At 43.5% G+C, this 27,310-nt stretch overlaps 1 protein-coding gene across 2 annotated transcripts in view; it reads right to left on the bottom strand.

Moving 5' to 3' along the window:
* The window catches only part of LYPD6B (LY6/PLAUR domain containing 6B), a 167,903-nt gene that overhangs the window by 36,531 nt on the left and 104,062 nt on the right, over positions 1–27,310 (bottom strand). For both annotated transcript variants that reach the window (XM_079783249.1, XM_079783250.1), the window contains exon 2: positions 14,175–14,243. The gene's annotated coding sequence lies outside the window, so the exon portion shown is untranslated. The remainder of the gene's footprint in view (positions 1–14,174; positions 14,244–27,310) is intronic.

Below are 27,310 nucleotides of genomic sequence, written 5' to 3' on the forward strand. Positions count from 1 at the left end.
TGGTTGAAAGTCTTAGGGCATGGGGATGGAGGGCATGCGTAAGGGGAAGGTCTCTTTCAAATGCCATAAATGTATTTTCTTTTCCTTATGATTGCCTTAATAACATTTTCTTTTCTCTAGTTTACTTTAAGAATACAGACTATAACATATAAAACATGTGTCAATCAACTGTTTATGTTATTGGTAAGGCTTCAGGTCAACAATTGGAACCATATATCCAGGATGATGAGAGGTCTAAAAACTCTGCTGTAATTATAATATTTGAGAGAGCTACCCCTATTTGCCCAGAGATATGAAAACATTGGTGAATAAAGGGGAAAACTGAGAATTAAACTTCAACTGATAACTTTTCAGGTACTTGGAGAGGAGAAAGTTACTTCAGAAGATGACTTCAAAGAAGCTGTAGGAGATCCATTTGGGGTCAAGGTTTGAAATGCCCAACAAGGGATTGACTGCCTGAGAGCAATGAGCAGACCCTGCCAATGGGGTTACTCAAGAGGATAATGATGAGCAATCCATGTGGATGTGTCAAATGGATTTCTAAACTTGGGAGAGCAGGATCCTCGAAGGACCCTGTGGCGCTTTCAATGCTATGGTCTTCATTGGAGCTGAAGGTAGAGGGACGGGACGGGACGGGCAGGGGATGGACATCTCAAATCACTCAGTTGCACCACTGACCTTGACACAATCACAGGCTGCATCAACTCAGTCTTGAAATCACCTATCTGAAAAGAGTTTGCCCTTACAAACCCACCCACGTGGTTGAGTAGCTTTTGTGGCTCATGATGACTAGCCTGAGTGAGTGTCCTGCTGTTGACACCTTAATATAAGTAGACAGAAATGAGGCAGAAATAAGCAAAAAGGGCAAAGAGTAGAGGGGAATGAGCCTGTGAGCTGTAAAGCAGGGAGCTTGGGAGGAAGGCATATAATTCAGAATGGAGAGGAGTAATCACAGGGCTGTGGGTTCTCACACAGACCATTGGCTTTTATTGCAGATCCTGGGAGAGAAACCACCGAGTAAATGTCAGTGTGGAGTACAGCACAACCACTTCTTCACCCCCAATGGCTCCAATGTTCTTCTAGCGTCAAAGTATTGAAAAAAAAAATACTTTTCCTTATTCAAAACCTTTCCCTCTGATCTCTGTGTTACTGCAGACATGTGCCATTTCTTGAGTTCCCCTTTCCCCATCCCCCTGGCCCTCGCCTCCCCCCGCACTCCTCACCCCCCCCCCCAACCACAACAAAAATAGGTGGGGGATATAGGACCCAAAAAATCAACCTAAAAAAGGCCTTCCTATAAGGAATGAGAAAAACAGAATTCCTATCCTTGAGTTATAAACACTGAAAGGTAAGGGGAGTTTTATAGACCCAGAAAGTGATAAAATGAAGAGAAAAATATCAAGCCCACCCAAGAGGTGATAAAATATTTTATTTGACTTTTGGAAAAGAAAATAAATCATTAAAATGACTGTCAGAATGCCTCAAGGATAAGGGCAGCGAGTAGGTCTTGGCTATAAATGCTGTAGAGAGTAATAAAAGAGTTGGTTTTGTTTCCTTTGCATTTGTCTGGGCTGAGCCTTCCTATTTCAACACAGGAATCATGGGCAATAGCAAAGTCAGTCCGCCACAGGGCACACGTTATTGCCTTTCCATCCAGGCCCTGTCCAAGACTCCCAGGGCGGCTGTCTCACCCAGACCCAGGTTTTCATCTAACATGGACCTGCAAGGCATGCCCTCCAATCTCCAGGGCTTCCGAATGACAAATTGTTTTCTTTTCATAGTTTCTAGTTATTTCATATTTACCTGCTTATAAATGGTGTGTATGTGTGTGTGTGTATGTTTGTCCTTATTTTTGTTAGTCCTTGGAATTCAACATGAAGGAAGCAAGGTTCCTGCCCCAAGTCACCCAGTCTATAGTCTAAAGGGCCCTGGATTAATTCTGATGGTGTTTAATGATGTATTTCAAGTGCCTGAAGATTGAGAAAGGTGACAGAGGGGCTGTTATAAAAGCAACTGTTGATTCTGTTTAAACCCAGGAGGATTAGTTAAGAATTTGTGCAAGTGGTAGGATTTTCAACTAACCCGCAAACCTGCACCCAGCATTTTGCTTTGAATATTTTCCTTTTATTTTCTAGAGGTTGGGCTCTCCCATGAGCATGTCTTGGCTCAACTAAATCTCAGAAGACAGCTCCCATTCAAAACTAAGTTTCTCTAGATCTGTAATGAATCAAAATATTAAGAACTTGGAAATAAACTGAACTTTGGAATGAATTGGAACTAAATGTGTGGGCCAATTAATATTGATCTCTACAACTACTCATACATTCAAATTTTATCCAGGACCATTTAGTCTCATGTTTGTCATGCCAATCATATAGAACTGGTGGCCCGGTGCATGAATTCATGTACATTGAAAGGGAATTAATGAGAAGAAATATTTTAATATCACTATTTGCCCTTTCTCTATAATAGAAATGTCAGAGATGAAAGAAAATTAGAAAAATTTATATGAAAGTAATATATAAATTCATTAATAAATAAACAATAACAACCTGTCTGGGTCATGGGTGCGGGTGAATGGGATTCCTGGCTGTCAGGCCGCTGACAGCAAGCTGACCAATGGCCAATTCCCCGAGGGCAGATTCCACTAGGGGGCGAGGCCGGCCTGGGCTTGGGGCATCAGTGGTTTGCAGGTCGGCCATGCCCCTGATCTGGGTGCGGGTCCCTGCTGGGCTGGGGGGAGACTGGCCTGGGTTTGGGGCACCGGTGGTTTGCAGGCCTGCCACGCCCACAAATCAGGGTGCCAGTCCCTGCTGGGTGGCAAGGCCGGCCTGGGCTTGGGACGCCAGCAGTTTTCAGGCCAGCACGCCCCTGATCTGGGTGCAGTCCCTGCGGGGGAGCAAGGCCGGCCTGGGCTTGGGGTGCCGGTGGTTTGCAGGCTGGCCACACCCCCGATCGGGGTGCATGTCCCAGCTGGGGCCACAGTGTTCTGGTTTCTGGAACTCCTGGTGACCGGTTGTTTGGTCGTTCCATGTTATGGCGTCACGGCCACAGGCCTTTTATTAGTATAGATAGGACTCAGGAAGAGGACTCAGAACAGTGGCATGACAGAGGACAGGTAGGATGTGTAAATGGAAGCAATTCCAGCTGCCTTTCTGCAGTACCTCTCTATGATAGTACATGTCTTCTTTTTAAAAATATATGTTTTTTATTTATTTCAGAGAGAAGAAGGGAGAAGGAGAGATAGAAACATCAATGATGAGAGAGAATCAGCTGCCTTCTGCACACCCTGTACTGGGGATTGAGCCTGAAACCTGGACATGTGCCTTGACCAGGAATCGAACCCTGACCTCCTGGTTCATGGGTCAACGCTCAATCACTGAGCAACAGTGACTGGGCCCAGCACATGTCTTCTTAAGTGTCAAGGCTCTCTCTGCACATCACAAGGACAGGTCCTTAAAGGGGCTTTACCAAGATCCACACTATATACTCAGTGGCCAACCTGCTGCACTACTAGGAAGGTACAGACAAGTGATAACCTCAAATCACCATTCATTGTCATAGTCCAATCTTTGCCCTTTAGGTCAAGACCAGACAGGCTGTATGGCCTTGTTACTTATATACTCACTCTACATTGCCCAGTAAGATAACACTTTTGACTATACCGAACAATACAATTTCCCAAATAGACGCATGGCTGGATCTATGAAATATGTTTCCACAATGAGCCATGGCTCCATGTCCCAGGCATGTTTTTGTAATTCATGTTACTAAGCAGGAACCTTGGCCTTAGAGTCCATTGCCTGGAGATTCTTACTCAGTTGAAACCAATATGAGCCAACCTGGATGACTCAGGGGAAATGGAAATGATGGGGTGAGTCATTGTTCTCTTGAAGTCACTGGTTGGGTAAAAGCAGTTGTTCATTACCTGACGGGACAGGTTTCTCAGGCTGGCCGGGAACAAAACAAATTAATCAATGTCACTTTCCTCCCCGACACCTCAACATTCTATATTTAAAATCTCCATTTCAGCTCACAGGTCAAGGAAAACTACCCACAGAACTACACATTTAGCCTCCGAGGAGAACAGGGATCAACAAAGTAGGGGAGAAATGGCGGAGAGGACATTTGTAACTTCAGTGGAAAGAAATCCTAGGGGAACACCACCCGGTTCTCTGCTCTTGGTCACTGCCTCGGTTATGGAATCCTAAGAGAAAGGTAAAGACTCTATGGCAGTTCATTTTAAAGACTTGAAAATTGAAAACCTTTCCCTTCCAGCATCATAATCAATCTCAGGAGCAAATCATGAATACATTAGGGATCCTCATCCTATATAATAAAAGGCTAATATGCAAATCAACAGAATGGGGGAACCACCAGTCACTATGATGCATATGACCACCAGGGGGCAGACGCTCAATGCAGGAACTGCCCCCTGGTGATCAGTGCGCTCCTACAGGGGAGCACCGCACAGCCAGAAGCCCTGAGCCGGGCTCACTGCTGGCGAGCACAGCAGCAGTGGTGGGAGCCTCTCCTGCCTCCACTGCAGTGCTAAGGTTGTCCAATTGACGGCTTAGGGAGCAGGCCTAAGCCATCAGTCAGACACCCCCTGAGGGCTCCTGGACTGCGAGAGGGCGCATGCCAGACTGAGGGACGCCCCCCACCTCCCAAGTGCATGAATTTCGTGCACCGGGCCTCTAGTTTGTAAATAATCAGAATCTCCACTATGTTCCATATTGCATTATTCTAATTTACCCTTTTGGGGGAGATACGTTAAAATACTGTTTCCTTGCATGTAGTAGCCAAATCAGTTCTGAAGTGCTAACACACAGTATAGTGACATAAACAACAATACTGTATTATCACCATCAAACTTGCTGAGAGACTAGATCTTAATTATTCCCACTGCAAAAGGAAATGATAATGATGTGATGTGATGTGATAGAGATGCAAACACTAAAATGGCAATCAAATTACAATATGTACCAAATCAACATGAACACCTTAAATTTATACAATGTTATACACCAAATATAAGTTCAATAAATTTAAAAATACTGTTTAATTACAAATGTAGTGCTACTTAAAAATATAAAAAATAAACTGATTTAATAGGTTTATCCTACATTATTGCCTCACCTTAGAGTTCTGTTAGGTGACAGCTAAACAGGTTTATGCCATGTGCCATTTTGGCAACAATCTGATCGGATATATTGCGGAGGCTCTGAAGTAAACTTAGGTAAGAAGGCTTGCCCACACACCTGACCGAAGTATACCTGAGGTTTAAATACGAAAGAGAAGCTAGGCCCCCATGATCAGAGTCTATGCTGCAGATAACACTGTCCAAACACACTGATGCACCGTCCGTCTGGTGTCGGCCCACTGGGTGGTAAACACAGACCTAACACCCCAGGTTTAACCGCCTTTGCCCTCTTTATCCTAGCAGGACCCACATTTTGAGAAGGGGGAAACACAGCGAATCAGTAGACAGGACTCAGTGTTCACAGGTCACACATGGAAAGCAGTCGTGATGAGAACCGCAGTCATGTGTAGGCTTGTCTTGTTTAGACACAAACGAAGTTTTCATCTCTGTCCTAGAAAGACTTCGTGAAGATGAAATTTCGAGAGCTGCCTGCGGTTGAGTTTGGAATGCTGTGCTCTGGTTGGATTGCTGAAGGCAGCCTCTCAAGAGCCACTGAGGGTTGTAAGAAAGTTGCTGAAGTGCCTGCTCCTAAGGACTGGGGGTGCGTGGGCAGATGCGTTAATGCTCATTCTAACCATTTAAAATGCCTTCTCCGCTCAGCCTTCCTTGCCTAGAGCCAGCCTAGAGCAAAGTTATTTTTTTTTAACTCCCTTTCTGTGTTTATTGTTAAGCAATCACCTTTACTGCCAAGAAAAAAAAAAAAAAAAGAAGGGGCTTACACAAACATTCAGGTATTGTCTTCCCACAATATTGGTCATAAAATCAACAAGATAGGGGAACAATGAAACCCAGCAACCACAGGGTGAGTCCAAACTGCAGAGAATTCAAGGAAGTGCCATGTCTGAGCCGTCCTCCCTGGGGATAAGGGGAGGACACCTCCTCTTCAGGAGGCTGGAGGACTGCTGGGTGCTCCCAAGGGCCCCATGGTGAACCACAGCTTCCTAAGCACAGTCATCCTGTCCCAGAGGCGCGCTGCCTCTCACCTCTCTTCCCTCCTCCACACATAGATCCTGTCCTCCTCCTGGGGACTGCCAGTTCCCAAAAGAGGTGACGTCAGCCAAAGCCAAAGGCAAACTAATACTGATGACTGAGAATCCAAGGTAAAGGCCTCGGTAGTCCTGGTCCAACACGCAAGAGGCAGTGAAAAGCAGGATGGCCAGGCGGCCAGACCATCACAGGAAGCAATTATGTTTGTTTATGTTTATGGCCGGGATAGAACAGCCCCAAAGGCCTCGGAAACAAAGGGAGCTTCCTGCCTCTGTTCTGTCCTCTCATCCTGCCATAAAGGAGGCTGAGCTACTCAGCAAGGCACCGTGGGGAGAATCGCTGCTGCAGAGACCTGCCTCGCGTCTAGGGCAGGGGATAAACTGTCCCCGCTTGTTGGAATAACAAAAGGAAGCAAGCATCCAAACAGGAAAAAGTACTTAACGTAGGCAGGACAGGATTATAACTCTTCAAGATGAGCTCTAGGAAAGGATTATGAAGGTAACAGTTTCCGAGAGAATGACGAAAGCATCCCTAGACTTTCTTGCTTGACAGTCAAGAAACCTGGCCTTTGGGGCGTCAGCCTGCGGACTGAAGTGTCCCAGGTTCGATTCTAGTCAAGGGCGCATGCCTGGGTTGTGAGCTCGATTCACAGTAGGGGGCGTGCAGGTGGCAGCTGATCAATGATTCTCTCTCATCATTGATATTTCTATCTCTCCTGTCTCCCTTCCTCTCTGAAATCAATAAAAATATATTTTTAAAAAAATTATTTAAAAAAGAAGAGACAACAATGGTATTTGATGGAGCAGAGATGCAGATGGCTACAAGACTGCCCACAAGAATGAGACTCCAATACATGCTTCACACTCCTCAAACTGAGGAAGGGGATGTGGGCCCATTACGAAGACTTTGGTGCCAGGGGTCACTTCATCCATGGTTGCCAGGGTGACCTTTAAATGTCAATAAAATTTACCACTTTCCTTAGATAAACCACCTGATATTACCTGGAGGATGGACTCAATTTAGTTCCACAAATGCTGTATAAAGGAGGCTGTTAACCTACTCTTAAACAAAAAGCTAAATAACCACATTTTCTTTGGAGCTGAGGCTTTCTGATGACCTGAAGCCAAGAACAAGAGGCTCTCTGAAAGGCTAGGGAGGGGCATTATTATATACTCGTGGCCTGGTGCATGAAATTCATGCACGGGGATGGGGGGTGTCCCTCAACCCAGCCTGCACCCTCTCCAATCTGGGACCCCTCCGGGGATGTCTGACTGCCGGTTAATAGGGCCTAAACTGGCAGTCAGACATCCCTCTCGCAATCTGGGACCGCTGGCTCCTAACCACTCACTTGCCTGCCTGCCTGATTGCCCCTAACCACTCTGCCTGCTGGCCTGATTGCTCCCAATTGCCCCCCCTTCCGGCCTGATCACCCCTAATTGCCCCCCCACCCTTCTGATTGCCCCCAATTACCCCCCCCCCCCGCTGGCCTGATCGCCCCCAACTGCCCCCCCTGCCGGCCTGCTTGCCCCCAACTGCCCCCCCTGCCGGCCTGCTCACCCCCAACTTCCACCCCACTGGTCTGCTCGCACCCAACTGCCCCCCTGCTGGCCTGCTCGCCCCCAACTTCCCCCCCTTGCCAGCCTGCTTGCAACCAACTGCCGCCCTCCACCAGCCTGATCGCCCCCAACTGCCCCCCTTTGCCAGCCTGCTCGCAACCAACTGCCCCCACCTGCTGGCCTGATTGCCTTGAACTGCCCTCCCCCTCCTTGCTGGCCTGATCGCCCCTAACCACCTCTGCCTTGGCCCCGCCACCATGGCTTTGTCCGGAAGGACGTCAGGAAGGTCTCTCGGAAGGTCTCCCAGTCTAATTAGGATATTACCCTTTTATTAGTATAGATTCTCATCTTTCAAACACTTAACCCACACAAAGAGCAGAGTATGACAATGATACCATGACAATGACCATCACCAGACACACCCACACATTTACATCCAGGAAAATTACTCTCTGTTGCATGGGACCACAAGTGTCTTTATTATCTCCAATCAGGGTCTCCTACTATGTTACCAGCCCCATGTTTGGCCAAATGGGTGTACCAAAAACTCTTAGTGTTCCTCTCCAAATAGCCAATCCCCCTGCCTCTCAAAAAACTGTATGGTCCAAGAGAGAACTCTGCTCAGAGTCAGGAAGAATTCGTTTCCATTAACTTGAGAGGCATTTGGGGTTAATGTGCAGAGTCTGGAGGCAGTCTGCTGAAGTGAAACCTCAGGTCTGCCATGTAGTACCTTCATGACATTGGAGGAAGTTACTTAACCTCCCTGTGCCTCAGTTTTCTCACCTATAAAATGGGGATAAAAATAGTACCTACTCATAAGGTTTTTGTAATGACCAAATGCATTATGATATGTAAAGAACTTAAAACAGCGCTTGGCATATAGTAAGAACAATATTAACATTATTATTACTATCTTTATTATTATATTCTGGGGTATGTTCCAGACGACCTCTGTTTTCCAGACTTCTCTCAAATGAGATGATAACACCAAGAAAGTTTAAAGGCAAAATAAAAATCATTTTAAATGAAAGTAATTTTGGGTTGCTTTCATATCCAAGTTAAGAGCCTCTGATACATTTTAAGTGGTCATGAATTCTTTGCTGCTATTCCATTAATAGGTGCAGTCTCCTTTCAGCCCCCTCCCCTGTGGGCTAGCCCTATGACATTCTTTAGCCAATAGAACGGACAGTTTCTGCTCTTCTCTTCTTGCTGGACAGCTCTGTCAGGTGACGGAGCCTGAGCTAGCCTATTAGAGGATGAAAGCACAAATGACAGAGATGAGTTATCCCAGCTGAGGTCTCCGAGGCCACCAGGCACCAGCTGCATACAGCAGCAAGGGGGACCCCAGGGGCGAATGGCTAAGCCCAGCCCAAATTGCTGACCCACAGAATCATGAGCAAATAAAATCGTTGCTGTTTTAAGCCACTAAGTTTGGGTGGTTTATTATGCAACAAGAGATAACTGCTACAGAGCCCTAAACAAATGAGGCTTTTATATCAGTAGCATTTCAAACGCACTCACACACCTATGAAACCAGGCAGCTTGTCTCTTTGCCAGCAGGTTTACCCACCCCCACACGGTGCTTCCAAGTTCTCATCTCACCCACCTGGTAGCCACCCAGTGAGGCCACCACTGTCAGCACATCAACTTGGGAAAAGCCAAGACTAACTGATGATCAAATCTGGGAGATGAAGGCAAGCTTTCTGTGCCAAGGTGGGTGCCAAATTGCGTCTTTGTGGGGGCAGAGGGGGTGGAGAGGTATGGGAACACATGATTTTGTTCTTTTAGTCTGTGATAACTTATAGGGCCAGACGTGGCAAGATTTGACCTCCTTGGAAGTACCTTTATACCAAAGGTCTTAAATATTGCACAACAGCCCAGCCAGTGTGGTTCAGTTGGTTGAGTGTCATCCCATGCACCAAGAGGTCACCCATTCGAGCCTGGCCAGTGTGGTTCAATGGTTCAGCATCGACCTATGAACCAGTAGATCACAATTTGATTCCCAGTCAGGGCACATGCCTGAGTTGTGGCCTCAATCCCCAGTAGGGGGCATGCAGGAGGCAGCCAACCAATGATTCTCTCTCATTATTAATGTTTCTATCTCTTTCTCCCTCGCCCTTCCTCTCTGAAATATATATATATATATATATATATATATATATATATATATATATATATGTATATATATATGTATGTATGTATATATATATATTAACAAATATATATTATTTTTTATTTCAGTCAGTGTATGTTTCATTTCTAGTTGGACCTTTTACATATCCTCAAGGGTCTCATTAAATTTATCGGCTTTTTCCATTATATATATATATATATATATATATATTTTTTTTTTTTAAACGTGTTTTGTTTTGTTTTTAGAAGAGGTCACCAGTTTGATTCCCAGTCAGGGCACATGCTCAGGTTGGGGGCACAATCCACAGTAGAGGGCAGGCAGGAGGAAGTTGATTGATGATGTTTCTCTCTCATTGATGTCTCCCCTCCCCCTCTCCCTTTCTCTCTCTCTAAAAGCAATAAAAATATATATTTAAAAAATATATTACTCAATGAAGTGGGCAGATACCTTCAAGGCGTGAGCAAACAAATTCAAAATCAGCATCACCAGGTGAGAATCAGGGGGAGCCAGTCAGATCCAAAAATGTAATCCACATGGCCCAGATACGTGGCTCCAAGAATGCAGGAAGCCCCAAACACCTTCATTTTTTTCTGCTGCTCACAGCAAAAAAAGAAGAAAAAAAAAGAAGATACTTTTTAAGCTTTGATTTTTTCCATGACCTAAGCAAACACACACACACACACACACACACACACGACACACAGTACAGGGGAAAAATACACCAAGTTCCATAGACCAGTGTTCTTTCATCTGTAGCATGCAGGAAGAATTGGTAACCATTTTGGTAGGAAAATCACTTGAAATATGTTATGAGAGATTTTGGAGGCTTAAAATTCTGTGTCTATTATAAACAAAGTAACCACATATACATGAAATAATCTTACTAATTTGATAAGTTGGGTCAGGCTTAGTGCTAAAGGTTCTTAGACCAAGACCAGTAGCCTCTGTCATGCATGTATTTGTTCATCTCCTATTTGTTGAGCACACTCTTTGTACTGTCTATTCTGGGGAGAGGGGGTTATAGGGCAGAGAAGTGGGGATAGCAAGAATGATAGAAAAGTAGCTATGACACCTCATGTTTGAAGAGTTTACAAGTCTGGTCATCTTGAAAAACTAAATTTCCTGCTTGAAGTAACTTAGAGTAACCTGAGTTCAACCAAAATTGCTGCACCAATTGGAACTGATCAGGGTATAAGCCAAGAGAGTTCAGAAAACTCCTGATTTCGTGGAATTACAGAGCTGACTGGATATAAGTGGTCCATGGATGAAGATGCAAAACTGAAGTAATTTACCCAAGGACATGCCTCTAATTTCAGTACAGAGCCACGTCTAGGTCTCCTGGGCTCCAGGCCAGTAAGACTCTTACCCAACCCCATAGAGACCCTGCTCAAGTTACATGGTGTTTACACTGTGAGGGGACACAGACAGCCCACAACTCCAACCCAACTGTCAGCAGACAGAAAGTGACCATCCAATTCCGTGAGCAGAAGCTCTGCACTTGTCACAGGGGAGCAACTGGAAGATACAACTTCATGTGGAATCAACTTAAGGGCCCTCTAACCATAGACGGCAGCCATTAAAGTAGGCTTATGAGAGCAAAGCCACAAGAAAAGACTTGTTAAATTTAAAATTCAAAACATAAACATACGGTAACTATGTGAACGAACTATACACAAGGGGAAAGGCAGTAAGTAGCAAAGCGCACAAACGTGTTCATGATTTACAGAGTTGGCATCTTTTCAAATTGGGTGCTTTTTAGTCTTCATTATTTTCTCTGTATTCTCTATAAGCCAAATACCCTTCCACAGTCTTGAACTACTTATATATATGTTAATGTTTGACTACATCCGTGCAGAAGAGACAAAATGCAAATGGCAGGTGGACAGAGGGCAAAGGGCATGTGAGTAGGGACAAGTGTGAAAGTCGAGTGGAATACCAGCCACAAATAGGTGCATGTGGGTCGAGGCTGCAGCATGAGTGACCCCAAGCTGTGCTGTTCAGTCAGTTACATCCCCATTTGCCACTTTTTGCTTGGCTGTCTTACTTTGAGCAACTTACCTAATCTCTTTAAACCTCAGTTTCCTCGCCTGTACAAGGCAGATATGTATAGGACCTTCCTCATAGGGATGCAATGCAGATTAAGAAAGAATGATGCAAATAAAATGCTTAGTCTAGTGCCTGGCAGAAAATGGGAGCCAGTAAATGTTAGCTGTCATGATGGTGGTGACAGAAACGGTTAATATTAGACTTATTATTTTTTATTACCATTGCTATCATTATTATTATGACTATCATTATGATGATGATGACGTTCCTGACACGGTGTTTAACACTGTAACTAAGAAGCCATTAAGTTTCCTGCTTTGGAAGATCACCCAGTATTCTCCATATGTCTCATTGCTGGACCCTCACTTCTCTGATCTCCTTTTTTAAAAATTTCTTTATTGATTAAGGTATTACATATGTGTCCTCATCCCCCCCATTACCCTCCAAACCCCCCTGCCCACTCATGCCCTCACCCCCCTGGTGTCTGTGTCCATTGGTTAGGCTTATACGTATGCATGCAAGTCCTTTGGTTCATCTCACCCCCACCCTCCCCTGCCTTCCCTCTGAGGTTTGATGGTCTGATCAATGCTTCTCTGTATCTGGATCTGTTTTTGTTCATCAGTTTATGTTGTTCATTATATTCCACAAATGAGTGAGATCATGTGATATTTATCTTTCTCTGACTGGCTTATTTCACTTACATAATGCTCTCCAGTTCCATCCATGCTGTTGCAAATGGTAAGAATTCCTTCTTTTTTTATGGCAGCGTAGTATTCAATTGCGTAGATGTACCATAGTTTTCTAATTCACTCATCTGCTGATGGGCATTTGGGTTGTTTCCAAATCTTAGTTATGGTGAATTGTGCTGCTATGAACATAGGGGTGCATATATCCTTTCTGATTGGTGTTTCTAGCTTCTTGGGATATATTCCTAGAAGTGGGATCACCGGGTCAAATGGGAGTTCCATTTTTAGTTTTTTGAGGAAACTCCATACTGTTCTCCACAGTGGCTGCACCAGTCTGCATTCCCACCAGCAGTGCAAAAGGGTTCCTTTGATCTCCTTATACTTCGGGTTTATTAATAGCAGACTCTTAAGTTGAAGTAACAGCTCACACACCACCCAATACTTCCTGAGGGGTAACAATGATGATAACATGCAGATTGCTACTTGTTTTCTTGGACTTAATTAGGGTAGTACAATATCACCCTTTTAAATAAAGCAAGGAGCAAAGAATCTTAGTAGACATCTACAGAATATGGCTTTGTACTTGAAACACATAATTAGCACTAATAAACACGGATGCTAATAACTCAATCTTCTCTTTAGACAAGAAACAGGAAGGTAAACATGGCCCAGGCCCCATCAGCTCACAATCTCAGAGACCTTCCTTTGGAAGCGGCCTCCTTCACGCTTCGGATGCAAGGTGGGAGGTCTGTTTGCAAGCAGAGGGCCTCTGGGCTGGGCGCTGAGAGCCCACGCCAGGGAGATTACTCAGCAGACCAGGCTCAGGTCCCTGCAGCCTCAAAAAGACATTCCTTGGTTTTAGCAGCCTGACCTCAGAAAAACAGATCCCAGATTCCATTTTCTCACTAGGAGAAAGGAGGCATGCCTAACAACCGAACCTGGTCAGCCTGTGTATGAAGCACCATACCTAAACCAAAAGGGCAAAATGAGGTAAAAAGCAGTCATCAGTGAAACACAACTTTAAAGGTGCCCGCATCGATGCCGTTGCCTCTTCTCTGTGAGAGTAACACTCTCATTCTATTTCGAATCAGGAGATATTTTCTAATCCTTAACATTTAAATGGCTTCTAATCATGAATGCTCAATAAATCAGTGAAGACACTAAGTGAAGTTAGCAATATATTTCACTTGACAGATACTTTTGAGCATCACTTCCTACCTACTCCCCAGATAGTCTCACCCCCATACCTGAGACAATTATTCTAGAAGGTTCTCTTCTAACTGACCAAATTAGAAAAGTCTTTGATCCACTGATCATCCCCTGAGCATGACTCCCTCCTTGGGTTCACCAGAAATGGAAATAAAGCCAAGCCAGGCTTTGAAATGCCAGGGCCGCAGGGAGCAGGGGAGGGTTAGAATGGGATAGAAAGCCTGGCACATTATCAAGGCGAAGGACCAAAGACAGAGTCCCAGACATCCAAGAGGACATGTGGGTCCCTGACAACCTACTCCAAAGCTTCCAAATGAAACGCCAAGGTTGTCTGTAACCGCTTCAACTCTTACCTTGAGAGAGAGTGTGGTGTCGGCCTCCAGCAGTGCAGAGGTCTGTGCCCGAAGGAAGTCGCCGCCAGTCTGCCAAAGATAAAAAGATAAGGTAAGAGCCAGTGCTGGCGATGAGTTAGATTCCTGAACAGCTGGAATGCTTCCTCGCAAAAGGCAGGTGTCCAGATGTTTGAGGACTTTGCAGAGTCGAACAGCAGCAATATAACCAATTGAACCATATCAAATGCATGAAATCCTCGGAATCAAGTCAGGGACTGCTGTTAAGAGAGAGTGAGCTAACGTTCTATTACCACGCACCTGGGCCCTAACTAATTGGGAATGGTAATAATTGGTGAAATCATATGATATACCTCATCACGTCCCTCCACAAAAATGGCTGATTAGCAAGGATCTGGCAGAACTCTGTATAACACTGACCTTCATCAGGGTATGTTGGCAAGTCAACACATTCACACATTCAACACATCCACAACAATGCAGACTCTATGCTGTTGAGCCAACCTGCTTTGGAAGGCAGCCCTACCAGCTGATGAAATAATGATAACATGAGGCTTGAATCTGGATGAGGAGGTGAGAGGAAACTGGAAACTTTTTCTACATGCACTCAAATAAGCAAATGGAAAAAACAAATAACAATTATGCCCAAATTTAAAAAATTATATTATATATTTATATCGCTAACTGTGATGGTTAATTTTTTTATTGATTTTTAGAGAGAGAGGAAGGGAGATGGAGAGAGAGAAACATCAATGTGAGAGTGAAACATCGATCAGCTGCCTCTTGCATGTCCCCAACTGGGGATCCAGCCAGCAACCCAGGCATGTGCCCTGACCAGGAATTAAACGGGCAACCCTTCAGTGCACGGAACAATGCCCAACCAACTGAGCCACACCAACCAGGGCTGCGATGGTTAATTGTATGTGTTTATTCAACTTGGCTGGACTATGGTACTCAGCTGTTTGGCAAACACATCTATATATTGCTGTAAAGATATTTCTTAGATGTGATTAACTACTTTGAGTAAAGCAGATGACCCGCCATATTGTGGGTGGGTCTCATCGAATCAGCTAAGGCCTTACGAGTAAAGTCTGAGGTTCGTCTGAGTCTCCAGCCTGCTGGTCTGCCCTGCAAATTTCAAACCTGCCAGCCTCCACACTCATGTGAGTCAATTCCTTAAAATAAACATATCTTTCTCTCTAATGTATGTGTGTGTGTGTGTGTGTGTGTGTGTGTGTGTGTGTGTGTGTGTAATGTGTTTGTTTTTTCCATTTGCTTATTTGAGTGTATGTATGTGTACACACACATATATACGTATATATACACACACATACGTGTGTGTGTATGAGTATACATATACACCATCTAATGTCAAAAAAGGACAAGCTGGCTTATAATATATGTATACTACGTAAAGAAGACAGCATTTTAAAAAGGGGCTACAAGAGTATGAGTAAAAGTTGGCCCACAGAAATGTATGTTATAAAGTAGTAAACTGTTACTTGACACGGTTATAAATTGGGCTCTGAGCATCCTAGTGGCCAAAGCAAAGAAGAAAACAGACACAAGATAATCACATTGACTTTAAGATAAAATACAATGTACATATTGCCTAAGGATGTTAGCTTTTTCTTATCATTGAGGAATTTCTCCCAAGGTGTCCCTTCCTTAGGTAAATTCTTAAACTATCCTTTGTCATCCACATTGGGAGGTGAGGGGGTTAATAATTAATAGTGCCTCTAAGTGTACACAGTAGGGAGTCTCCTATAAAGCTTCTTGTTGCTTCCCTCAGGGCCAGAAACAAAGCCAAAATGGGGTCCAAGCACACAGCAGTTGGCTGGATCCAGGGATAAAAAGGAGAACAATGAACTCCATATTCTATGAGATATTTCCCAGAAATATGATCATTTCTTCCACCAAAAATCTGGGTGGGAATCAGGCTACAACTGCCTGAGACTTTGGCCTCTGCCACAACCTGGAGTGAAGGTTTTCTCTGCTGCTGAGTAGGGGCAGATCACAGAAATACTGCCCTCAGAAGGTTAATAAGCTCAGGTTTAAGTGTATGTTTGCATGTAGAAGCCATATACCCTTCCTGCTTTGGAATCAATTTTTTAAAATGTTTTTATATGGCATAACATAAAATTCTCCATTTAACATTTTAAGAGTACAGTTAAGTGGCATTAAGCACATTCACAATGTTTTGCAACTATAACCACTATCCATTTCCAGAAAATTTTCATCTTCTCAAACAGAATCTCTGTATCCATTAAATAGCAAGTCCCCGTTACCCCCTTCCCTCAGCCCCTGATAACCACTATTCTACTTTCTGTCTCTATGACTTTGCCTATTTGAGGGACCTCATATAAATGGAACCACATATTTGTCCTTTGGGTCATTTCACTAAGCATCATGTTTTCAAGGTTCATCTATGTTGTATCAGAATTCCATTCCTTTCTATGCCTGAATAATATTCCATTGCACGTATATACCACATTTTGTTTACCTAGGAATCAATTTTTATCTAATTAATTTAACAATGATCAAATATTTACAATGTGAAAAGTTTGATTGTTTTCCATGTTAACTTTATTCTAAGAACCGTGTATAAGAGGCAGAAGAGCTACTCTACAAGGAGCCAATTAATCGTATGAATCCTAGTTTCAGAATCAGTAGCAACAGCAAGAAAACTAAAGCCTATTAAATGGGTTTTCTTCCCTGAGGGTTGGGTAAATCTGCCCCACAATCTTAATTAATGTTCTTTACAGTTAGAGCTGAAGTGAGATAAGAATATCCCACCATGTGGAATTCTTCATGTCTCAGTGTCTAAAGCTGAAGTGCCACCTTGACCACCAACCCGGTGATGATAAGCTTCTATAAACACACCTGACGTCAAGAAGTCAGAGAAACTTCTGCTATGAAGCACTGCAGATAAAATACCCGAACAAAATCAACTAGAAAAGCATGTCTCCCCCAACCTGCTTGCCATCCATAAGCTTCTGCTTTCTTGGGCAAATAAGTAAGGTAACCAGCCTTCTAGGTGGAAACATGGGTCTTAAGACAAACACAGCTCCTCTCGACCAAGACAACGGAATAGTTGAAAGAGAAAGCAAGAAGCTGCACGCCACTCTGGTTTTCATCTTCAGAGTGTATAGAAGAGCAGATGGCACAGAGGGGAGATGCCACTGTGCACCCAGACGCACAAGAGGGGCCCAGTGCGAGTCATCAGAAGATGTCCCCAGGAAGGTGATGAAAATAGCCATTTTTGCACTCTGGCAAGGGAACTACAAGCAAAATTAAGAGCCACAGAGAATTCAGGCCACTTTGTTCAGCATTAGCTTCTCAGCTGGGAGGACTTTGCAGTCACCCAGACTGTCAGCACACGGATGAGCTGAAGTTCATTCACTAGTTTGGTACTCAGCTAGCCAGGAATATGTCATCTAAACAGCAAAAGATCTTTTAGAGAATTACAGAGAATTCAGCCTTAAGTTCCTTCTGTATGTTTTTTTAAGACTGATTTTAAGAGCAAGAGAGTTGTTGTTGTTTTAGATAAAAACAAAATGAACACTGTTAAGACTGTTCTTTTCAGTAGCTAGTTAAGGAATCCGTTGCTCTAAAACAGGAGACATTTCCATGGGTTGTAGAAAATTGGCCCCAACAGACTGAAACTAGGATGCTAATACAAAGGATCTCAAATTAGCCTAATCAGGAAACCCCCCAACAAGAAGGTACTGAGTTCTCTGTCCCACGTAATTATTCAACCCTTCTTCTCAGGGCAACAGTCTTACACACTCTAGAAGTGGATAAGGGGCACAACCTGAGCACTAAAACTTTATCTGTGACAATCATTATGACCCTCCAAGTTGTGTTACATTCGTTCAAGCCTTTCTGATGCAAACACACACCCTCAAGAACAGTTCTCATGGCCTGGATCCATTCTCAAAGATAAGAACCTCAACAAGACAATCAGGGTTCAAGCGTGGTTATAAAATTAAACTTGAACTTGGTAGAATGCCAATTCCCTTTTGCATGAGCTCAATTGTCCTCATTTCAGAAGTCATAAGTTGAAGTCCTAACCTCCAGGAACTCAGAATGTGCTTGGATTTAGATATAAAGTCTGTATATAGGTGATTACATTAAAATCTGGTCCTTTGAATGGACTCTAATCCAATGTGACTGCTGTCCCTCTGTGAGAAAATTTGGACACAGACATGTACAGAAGAAGCACCATGCGAGGACACAGGGAGAGAACAGCCACCTGCAAACCAAGGAGAGACTCCTCAGAAGAAGCCACCCCTCCGCATCCTGACCTCAGGCTTCCAGCCTCCAGAGCCGTGAGAAGAGCAATTTCTGTTGTTTAACCACCTAGTCCGTGGTATTGTTATGGCAGCCCTGGAATTTGTAGGCTGAGAAATCACCCCCCCCCCTTTTTTTTTCTTGCTTCCTTGCTAGGAAAATGCTGTGCAACCCTCAGAATCAGCAGGGGGTGGAAGCACAATGACCCTCCAGTAATGGGAACGGAATAAATCCAAGTACTGTGTTATCTAAATGGTTTGACAAGTTCCCATTTGCCTGGCTAATTGCATCAGTCTGCGCTCTCTTTTTCTCTCTCCTTGGAATACCCGATTCCCAGGAAGGAGTCTATAAAGTGGCAGGGATACTCTGTTGCCTACCCCTCTTCAGGGTCTTACTGTCATTCATCTTCTTATCCCCAATAGGATAATCTATAAATCCAAAGAAAGTGATGAGTAGAAACACCTCACAAATGCCCTGAAGACCCCCTACTCCAAACCATGGAACCACTGTCCCAAGGGTCCTGGCCTCCACATGACAGGAACTTTCCCAGCCTTTCTCAAATGCTCTGTGCTGACTAGAAGCCACCCTGCTAACAGCATCTTTGGGATACTGTTCCCAGAAATCGTGTCCTCATTTCTCATGCCTCAATACCCAGGGCTGGCTCAGATGCCTTGGCTTAAGCAACCTCAGTTCCTTCTCTTCCTAAAAAGAAAAGTAAGAGTTACAAGCCAAAGTGCCTTACATGTTACTGAAGCGAGTCTGGAGCAAAAGGTTAATAAAGACAAAAGGACTCCCAGTTGCTCTGAGACTTGAGTCACAAAGAATTACTTTCTCCTTCACTGGAAAAGTTCATACATGAGAAGCTGACTGATGTCCTTTGTTAGTGCCGAGAGCCACAATCACCATAGTTTAATTCTGTACTCACCATAGATAATGTTTGGCCTACAGCACAGGTGGGTATTAGGTCTGGCTCCAGATGCTAGGACTTGGATGGGACTACGCTGGATTCAGAGGGGGAACCATAACAAGATAGGCTGTTGGAGGTGTGTCACAAGGGACAGTGGTAACACAAGGGATCACCCAGCCCATCCTAGTGTCCCAACTCCATTAGTGTCCTCAAGCTCATCAGTCTAGTTCACGTCACCTCCCCAAAGCCAACACAAGCGTGGCACAGCTTTGCCTAGAAGCATCCAGAAACAAATGTAAAATCTCCTACTGTTAGAAGCAATGCCCTCAAAGACTCTTGGGGTCCGCAAACAAGGCCCCTGGGTCCTCTCTAGGCTGCAGTGAAGGGCTGGGGGTTCTTGTCCAGGGCACATTCCAGCAGCAGGGGACCACTAACACTCACACTAACACTCAGGCCTGCCAAGTCCCGGCCCACGGAAGAGAGGGCGCAGACTGATGCAATTAACCAGGCAAATGGGAACTTGTCAAACCATTTAGATAACACAGTACTTGGATTTATTCCGTTCCCATTACTGGAGGGTCATTGTGCTTCCACCCCCTGCTGATTCTGAGGGTTGCACAGCATTTTCCTAGCAAGGAAGCAAGAAAAAAAAAGGGGGGGTGATTTTTCAGCCTACAAATTCCAGGGTTCTATGGTTATGTCAGCACATATCATACATCAAGCCAAGGGTAATTTGACTCTTGGAATCAAGGGATACACTCTGGAGTGACTTTGCCACAGAATCTGAAACTCAGTGATGAATTCTGAAACAATTCAAGTATCCAATTAATAAAATTTTAAACATGAAAATTCCTTATTCAATTCCATCTTTCTTACACCTCTTAACGACTGATTACATATTGGCCTTGCTAATGGTTCTGTTTCAATTACTGAGCTGTGAGCATCTCAAGAGTCCATGTGGAAAATTATTCTTATATCCCCTTCCGTGCCCAGCATAGCATGGAACACAAAACAGAAACTCAGTAAAGGCTCAATTACTGATTGCTTCTTGCTTTTGAAATATTTTTCCCTGTAGGGAAGCAAATCCACTCTACCTGCCTCATTTAATCAATAAAACAACGACTTCCTCCCCCTGGCCCTCACCCCCTCACCAAACTAAATCAGCAACAGGCTCTTCACAATGAATGACCATGGTGGGCCCAGTGCATCGTACAGAACAACAAAGTTCCAGATGGAGCTTCGAGGTTGATAAATTCTTGTCCTCTGTTTTAAAACCTGAGCTTATCTGTGTGTTTCCTAAGACTGCCATAACAAATTAGCACAAACTTAGTGGCTTAAACAATAATTTATTCTTTAACAGTTCTGAAGGCCAGAAGTCCAAAATCAAGGTGTCGGAGAGGTTGATGCCTCCATAGCTCTGAGGGGCAATCTGCCCCATGCCTGTCTCCTCCTAGTTCTGGTGCCTCCAATTTCTTGGCTTGTAGCTACACAAGTCCAGCCTTAGCCTCTGTCTTCACATGCTCTTCTTGTGTCTCTGTATCAAATATCTGTCTACTTGTACCGGTTAATAATGCGGAATTTTTTCAATAGCTAGAGTTACACATATGTTGACATATATGCGATTTTATATGTATGCTATTTTGTTGTATTGACAGCAAGCTTCAAAACTCCATATGTCAAATTTTTATGAAGGTGTTAACATCATAGATATTTTTATGCTTGAAAATGTTGAATTTCATGCCAAAAAAAAAGAGCATTTGTCGGAAGTTTTAATTCATTACTTTATTTTGAAGAAAAGTGCTGCTGAAAGTTATCATATACTTTGGAAAGCTTATGGTGAACATGCTCCATCTCAAGATACTTGTGAACGCTGGTTTAAACGCTTTAAAAGTGATTATTTCTATGTGAAAGACAAAGAACGTCCAGATCAACCGAAAAAGTTTGAAGTTCAACAATTACAAGCATTATTGGATGAAGATGCATGTCAAACTCAAAAACAACTTGCAGAAAGATTAAACGTTGCTCAGCAAACAATTTCGGATCACTTAAGCAATGGGAAAGATTTTAAAGGAAGGAAAATGGGTGCCACATCAACTGAATGAAGGACAAATGGAAAACCGAAAAGTCATCAGTAAGATGTTGCTTCAATGGCATGAAAGAAAGTCTTTTTTGCATCAAATTGTGACTGGTGATGAAAAGTGGATTTTGAGAATTTTTGAGAATTCCAAACGCACAAAATCATGGGTTGATCCAGGTCAACCATCAACACCGACTGCAAGGCCAAATGGCTTTGGAAAGAAAATGCTCTTCGTCTGGTGGGATCAGGAAGGTGTGGGGTATTATGAGCTTCTAAAACAGGTGAAACCATTAATATTGATCGCTACCGTCAACAAATAATCAATTTGAACCACGCTTTGATCATAAAACAACCAGAATGTGCCAGAAGAAATGGCAAAGTAATTTTTGTTTCATGATAACACACCATCACACACTTCAAAACCAGTTAAAGACACGTTAAAAGATCTTGCCTGGGAAGGGTTAACCCACCCGCCATATTCATCAGACCTTGCTCCTTCAGATTACCACATGTTCTGATCGATGGCACACGCACTTCCTGAGCAGCACTTTAAAACATACGAAGAAGTGGAAAATTGGGTCTCTGAATGGTTTGCTTCAAAACAAGAAAAGTTCTATTGGGACGGTATCCACAAATTACCTGAAAGATGGGCGAATGTGTAGCTAGCGATGGACATTATTTTGAATAAAGCACTTTTGATGTTTCTCTTGAAATTATCGTGTTTTCTTTGATTACAAAATCCTCATTATTAACCAGTACACCTAGTATAAGGACACTAGTCATTAGACCACTCTAAATCCAAGATGAGCTCAACCTGAAATCCTTAACTACATCTGCAAAGACCCTATTTCCAAATCAGGTCACATTTACAGGTACTTGGGGTTAAGATTGAGCTATATCTATCTTAGGGGATACTATTCAATCCACTACAATATCCCAAAACAAGAACCTATCATTTTTACCACAAGCCTTCTCCTTTTCCCAGTGCTCTTCTTCATATTAGTAGATCCATTTCCCAGTGAGGGCCCAGGCTCCCCAATTCCAATCAGCTCCATAATCCACAGCAATGAAGTTGAATCAAATCTACTCAACAGAATTGACCATGCCTGTCTCCTCTCTTCCATGTCTGCTGCCCAAACACTCTGGTCCAGCTTGGATCACCTGTCTGAGACCAGATCATGACTTCTTCTTACCTGTTCTCCCAGCTTCCTTTTATGACCATCCTACCTATTGCTGTCTTAATAGAGCCTGATCATGCCACAACCTTGTTCATAAACTTTCAGTGGTCTCTAACCAAATAAAACCCAATCGTTTTGTAGCCCAGCATCTGGGTCTACTAGACTGAGTCCCAAACCCTCTCCCAGACTTATTATCCACTGCTCGCCTCCATATGGTCCAGGCTTTGGTCAAAGTAAATTACTTACTGTTCTTAAATAGCTTCTCAAAGGCCTCCAAGACTTTGAAATCCCTCTGCCTGGGATTTATTTATTAATTCAACAACCTTTTACATTGACTATGTCTCCTTGTCAATATCTCACCCAAAATAGCTCAACTCAATGACAACTCATTCATAAGTCTTTGTCCAGTTTCATCAAACACATAGGATTCCTCCTTCTTTTAAAATTTAATATCCTGAAAGACAGATAAGGCATTCTTGTTCTCTCCTCCCCTTAATGACTTGTGCACTTGTCATCAACCTCATGACAGAATCTGGATGGAATCCTGCTTTACTCATGTGCATCCCCCCATAATCTAGCACAGTGCCTCCACATAACATCTGCTTAGAAATATCTGATTGGTAAAATATATGTCAAGCAAATGAATAAAACAGTCCTTGCCTTCACATAGCTTACATTTGAGAATGAAATGAGCACAAAAGTGAATAAGAAGTATAAGTGGAATTCTATGGAGAGTGCAGAAGAAGAAGCTTTTGGGGGCTTTTTGTTTGTTTGTTTTAATTTTAATTGATTGATTTTAAGAGAGAGAGAGAGAGGTGGATCTTTTGCTCTACCCCATTTATGCATTCATGGGTTGCTTTCCTGCATTTGCTCTGACTATTGAACCCACAACCCTGGCGCATGAGGACAACTTTCCAACCAAAGAGCCACCCAGGGGAAGGAAGCTTTGGAAAGGGGTGAAAGTTTCCTAGAGAAGGTAAAACGTAGCATAGAACTTGAGAGATAAACAATATTTTGATGAGGAGAAGACGGGGTGGGGTCAGGGAAGAGAATAAAATACAGAAGAAATAGTATCTGCAAGACACAGAGCCAAGTGAAAGCAAATGGCATTTCCCAGGTTCCATGAAGAGCAGAGATTTCTGTCCCACTGACTGAGTGAATGGTGAGTAATGGAAGGCAAGGCCAAAAAGGCAGGTTAGCATCTTGTATGCTATGCCAAGGAATTTAAACATATATTTTTATTGACCAGAGAGGGAGGGAGGGAGGGAGGGAAGGAGGGAGGGAGGGATGGAGGGAGAGAGAGAGAGAGATTGAGAGAGAAAGAGAGAGAGTCATCAATGATGCAAGAAAATCATTGATCAGCTGCCTCCTGTACAACTCCTACTGGGGATCGAGCTGCAACCCAGGCATGTGCCCTGACTGGGAATCAAACCGGGACCTGCTGGTTCGCAGGTCAACACTCAAGCACCGAGCCGTGCCAGCTGGACGCTATGCCAAGGAATTTAAAATTGACTCTGTAGGAGATAGGAGTCATGGAAGGCTTTCAAACGGGTGTGATGTGGTCACATCTGCATTTTCTGATGAGCACTTTCATGGTACACAGAACCTAAACCTGGATCTGCATCAGAATCATCTGGAGAGATTCAAACTTGCTTAATATGGAGAGAAAAGCACAAATAATAATAGAACAATTCTCCATTCATAATAAAATCATGTTGATGTTGTACCATTTTGGCTTAAGAATGTTTAAGAGAAATAAACTACACCTGCCCTTGACCTCCCCTTTGTTTCCTTCCCCAAAATAATATCATTTTGGTGAGTATCCTTATAACCCATGATTCTACAAAGAAAGAAATATGTAGGTATATTTTGTATCCATATAGCATTACTACTTTAATTAACATTATATAAATGATACACTCAGTAAATATTGTTCTAAATTTGGTTTACTCACTGCGAAGCATTTTTAAAAGCTCAGGTTCCTGCATCCCACCCAGATGTAATTAATCACAATCACTGAGTGGAGGTCTTTAGAAATATGCGCTTTTTAAAAATCCCATTTCATTTTGATGTCACTAGATCTACATTTGGGAGTCATTGGTGTGGAAGATGAACTGGAGAGAAGAAAAAGCAGAGGTAGGAAGAGCAGTGAGCACGTTTTGTGATAATTCAAGCAAGAGGTGGTAAGGTCCTAAGCGAGGGTAGTAGTAATGGAAATTAATGATGGGGGACAGATTCTGAGGCCCTGTGAGGATAAAAGCAATAGGGCTTTGTAACTACAGTAATTAGATTCTGGGGTGAGAAAAAGTAGTAGCTAAGAAATGGCCCTAAGGATGGTAACTTGAGTGAACTGGAGGACAGTGACACCATTAACAAAAATGGGAAGCACAGGCTGTGAGAGAGAAAAATGATTTGGTCTTAGACATGTGATTTTGAGGTTTCAGCAGGACCTCTGTGTAAGTTTCCCCAACAGGCATTTACACGTGCTGGACTAGATCAAGGGAGGAGGTCCAGACTCACCATACAGATCCAGGATTCCCTACTTAAAGGAACAGCTGTGCACATGGAAATGGGTATGTCTGTTTCAGGAGAGAGAGAAGAGGGTTTAGGGAAGGTCTTTGGGTCTCTGAATATGTGTAGGAGAGAGCAGATGAAGAAGGCAGGCTCACGAGTGGCCAGAAGTAGAAGAGCCACTGCAATCAGGAAGCCACCGGAGGGATCAGGGGTCAGGCATCCGCAGTGACCAGAGTGTGACACTGAAGAGAAGGACCAAAAGACATCATTAAATTGGAGAACCAGTGACCTTTCAAAGAATATTAGCAATCATGGAGGCAGAAGTCAGACGGTGACATCAGTTAAAAATACCAGATACAGCAACATTAAGCTACTACTCGTTAGTGTTGAAACATGAGGTCAAAAAGAATGGTTACAAAACAGTCACAGGGATATAAAGTACAGCATAGGGAATATAGTCAATAATATTGTAATAACTATGTATGGTGTCAGAGACTTATCAGGTGGGACACTTCGTAAGTTGTATGAAAGTCTTACCACTCTGCTGTACACCTGACACTAATATAGCATTGAATGTCAACTGCAGTAGGAAAAACATGAAAAGAATGGTTGAGGGATAATTATTTTGGGTTTAGAACAGAAGAGTTGAAAAGATAAGAAAATAAAAATAGATGAATTAAAGTCCTGAAGAAATAAGAGGGAATTGGATGAAAAAATAGGAAGACTTTCTGTTAAAAATGGCAGACCAACAACACATTACTGCCCGACTCCCTACTAAAATGACTGCTAAGTTATTAAATAGCTGGAACTATTAAATAGTAAAACTATTAAATTTTTCTTTAATAAGATAAAGAGGACTAGAAGGAAATAGCGGCAGAGGAGAGATTTTGGAGAATATAAAGCAGAGAAACAATGGTAACTTAGCTCATGATATTCTTTGCCTTACCAACAGCTTGCAAAGGATCCCAACAAGAGCAAACGAACTTGTTCTGTAGAATCCTTAGGGGCTGAGCACCAGAAGGTTCCAGGACACAAGAGGGCAGGGAGGATATTGAAAGCGGAGAGATTACTTGAAGCAGACAGAGCAATTTAGACCCAGAGCTTCTCCTCAACCCAGTGTAGTAAAGCATCTAACCCTACAGAAGATGAGGGCTTCATTCACAAGAGGATTCACTGGATTCAAAGGCATCAGACAGTGGACCAGCGGGATGAAGTGTAGGACTAAACCCTGATGGACTAGCAATAATCTGCTTCCTGAACTGCCTGTTCCCAGAACAGCAGCATCCAGCTACAGAACCATGTAACTTCCCCCTCCTCCATCAACCTTCCCACCCACCCCCCTCCTTCCTCCAGGAGACTGGACAATCCTCCAGAAAAACTAAGTGCCCCAGAGAAATGCCCGTATTCGCTCACCATCCATCACCTACAGAAAAGCCCCACCTGCTCTCACTGAACTTACAGCCGAGCTCAGCCAAGAATCAGGCTCCCACACAGGAGCGTGGAGCCAAACCACACAGATGAATCCAAGGAACTCAGAGACTACAGGAAGCTGAAGACTTTATGGCAATCTAGAGGCTCGCTCCAATGGCCCACAGAGATATTTAATTTGGCCAGCACAGTTATTTTAAAAATAAAAATATTCACATAGTAATCTGTACTTTTAACTTGTCTTGAAAAACCAAGTCATCTGGCAAGTCCAGACACGTGTGGGAACCACAGGTCTGGAGCCAAGAGCGGGAGCAAGAAAGAAACGGGCCCCTTGAGTGTGAGCCTGGACGTTCTTCTGAGGAGAGGGCTCAGAGCTATTACTGGGTTCACAAAAGGGCCCGTGACCCACAGGGAGGTTAAGAGCCTGGAAACAGCCACTCTTTCTTCCTGTCCCAACAGTTTATCATCCTCTGAGTGTTTTGCCCTCTGCACCTCCCACATCTGCCGTTTGGCCAAGATCCGCATTTCACTCCTTTAATCTCTTTTCAGTCACTGCCTCCGGCCTGTAATCGCCTTTATGACTCTTTTCTCAAGTCTCCCAATTTGTCCAAACCCAACTGTGAATTTCTCTGGGAAGAGGTAACGCACTTTAGGATTACTAAGCAAGCCTGCACCTAAAAGCTTTTAGAAGAAATACCCAACATTTGACATGTTACATCAACTTCTCCCATGCAGCTGCCCA

The sequence above is a fragment of the Cnephaeus nilssonii genome (genome assembly GCF_951640355.1).
Source record: "Cnephaeus nilssonii genome assembly, chromosome: 10".
Lineage (NCBI taxonomy): Eukaryota > Metazoa > Chordata > Mammalia > Chiroptera > Vespertilionidae > Cnephaeus > Cnephaeus nilssonii.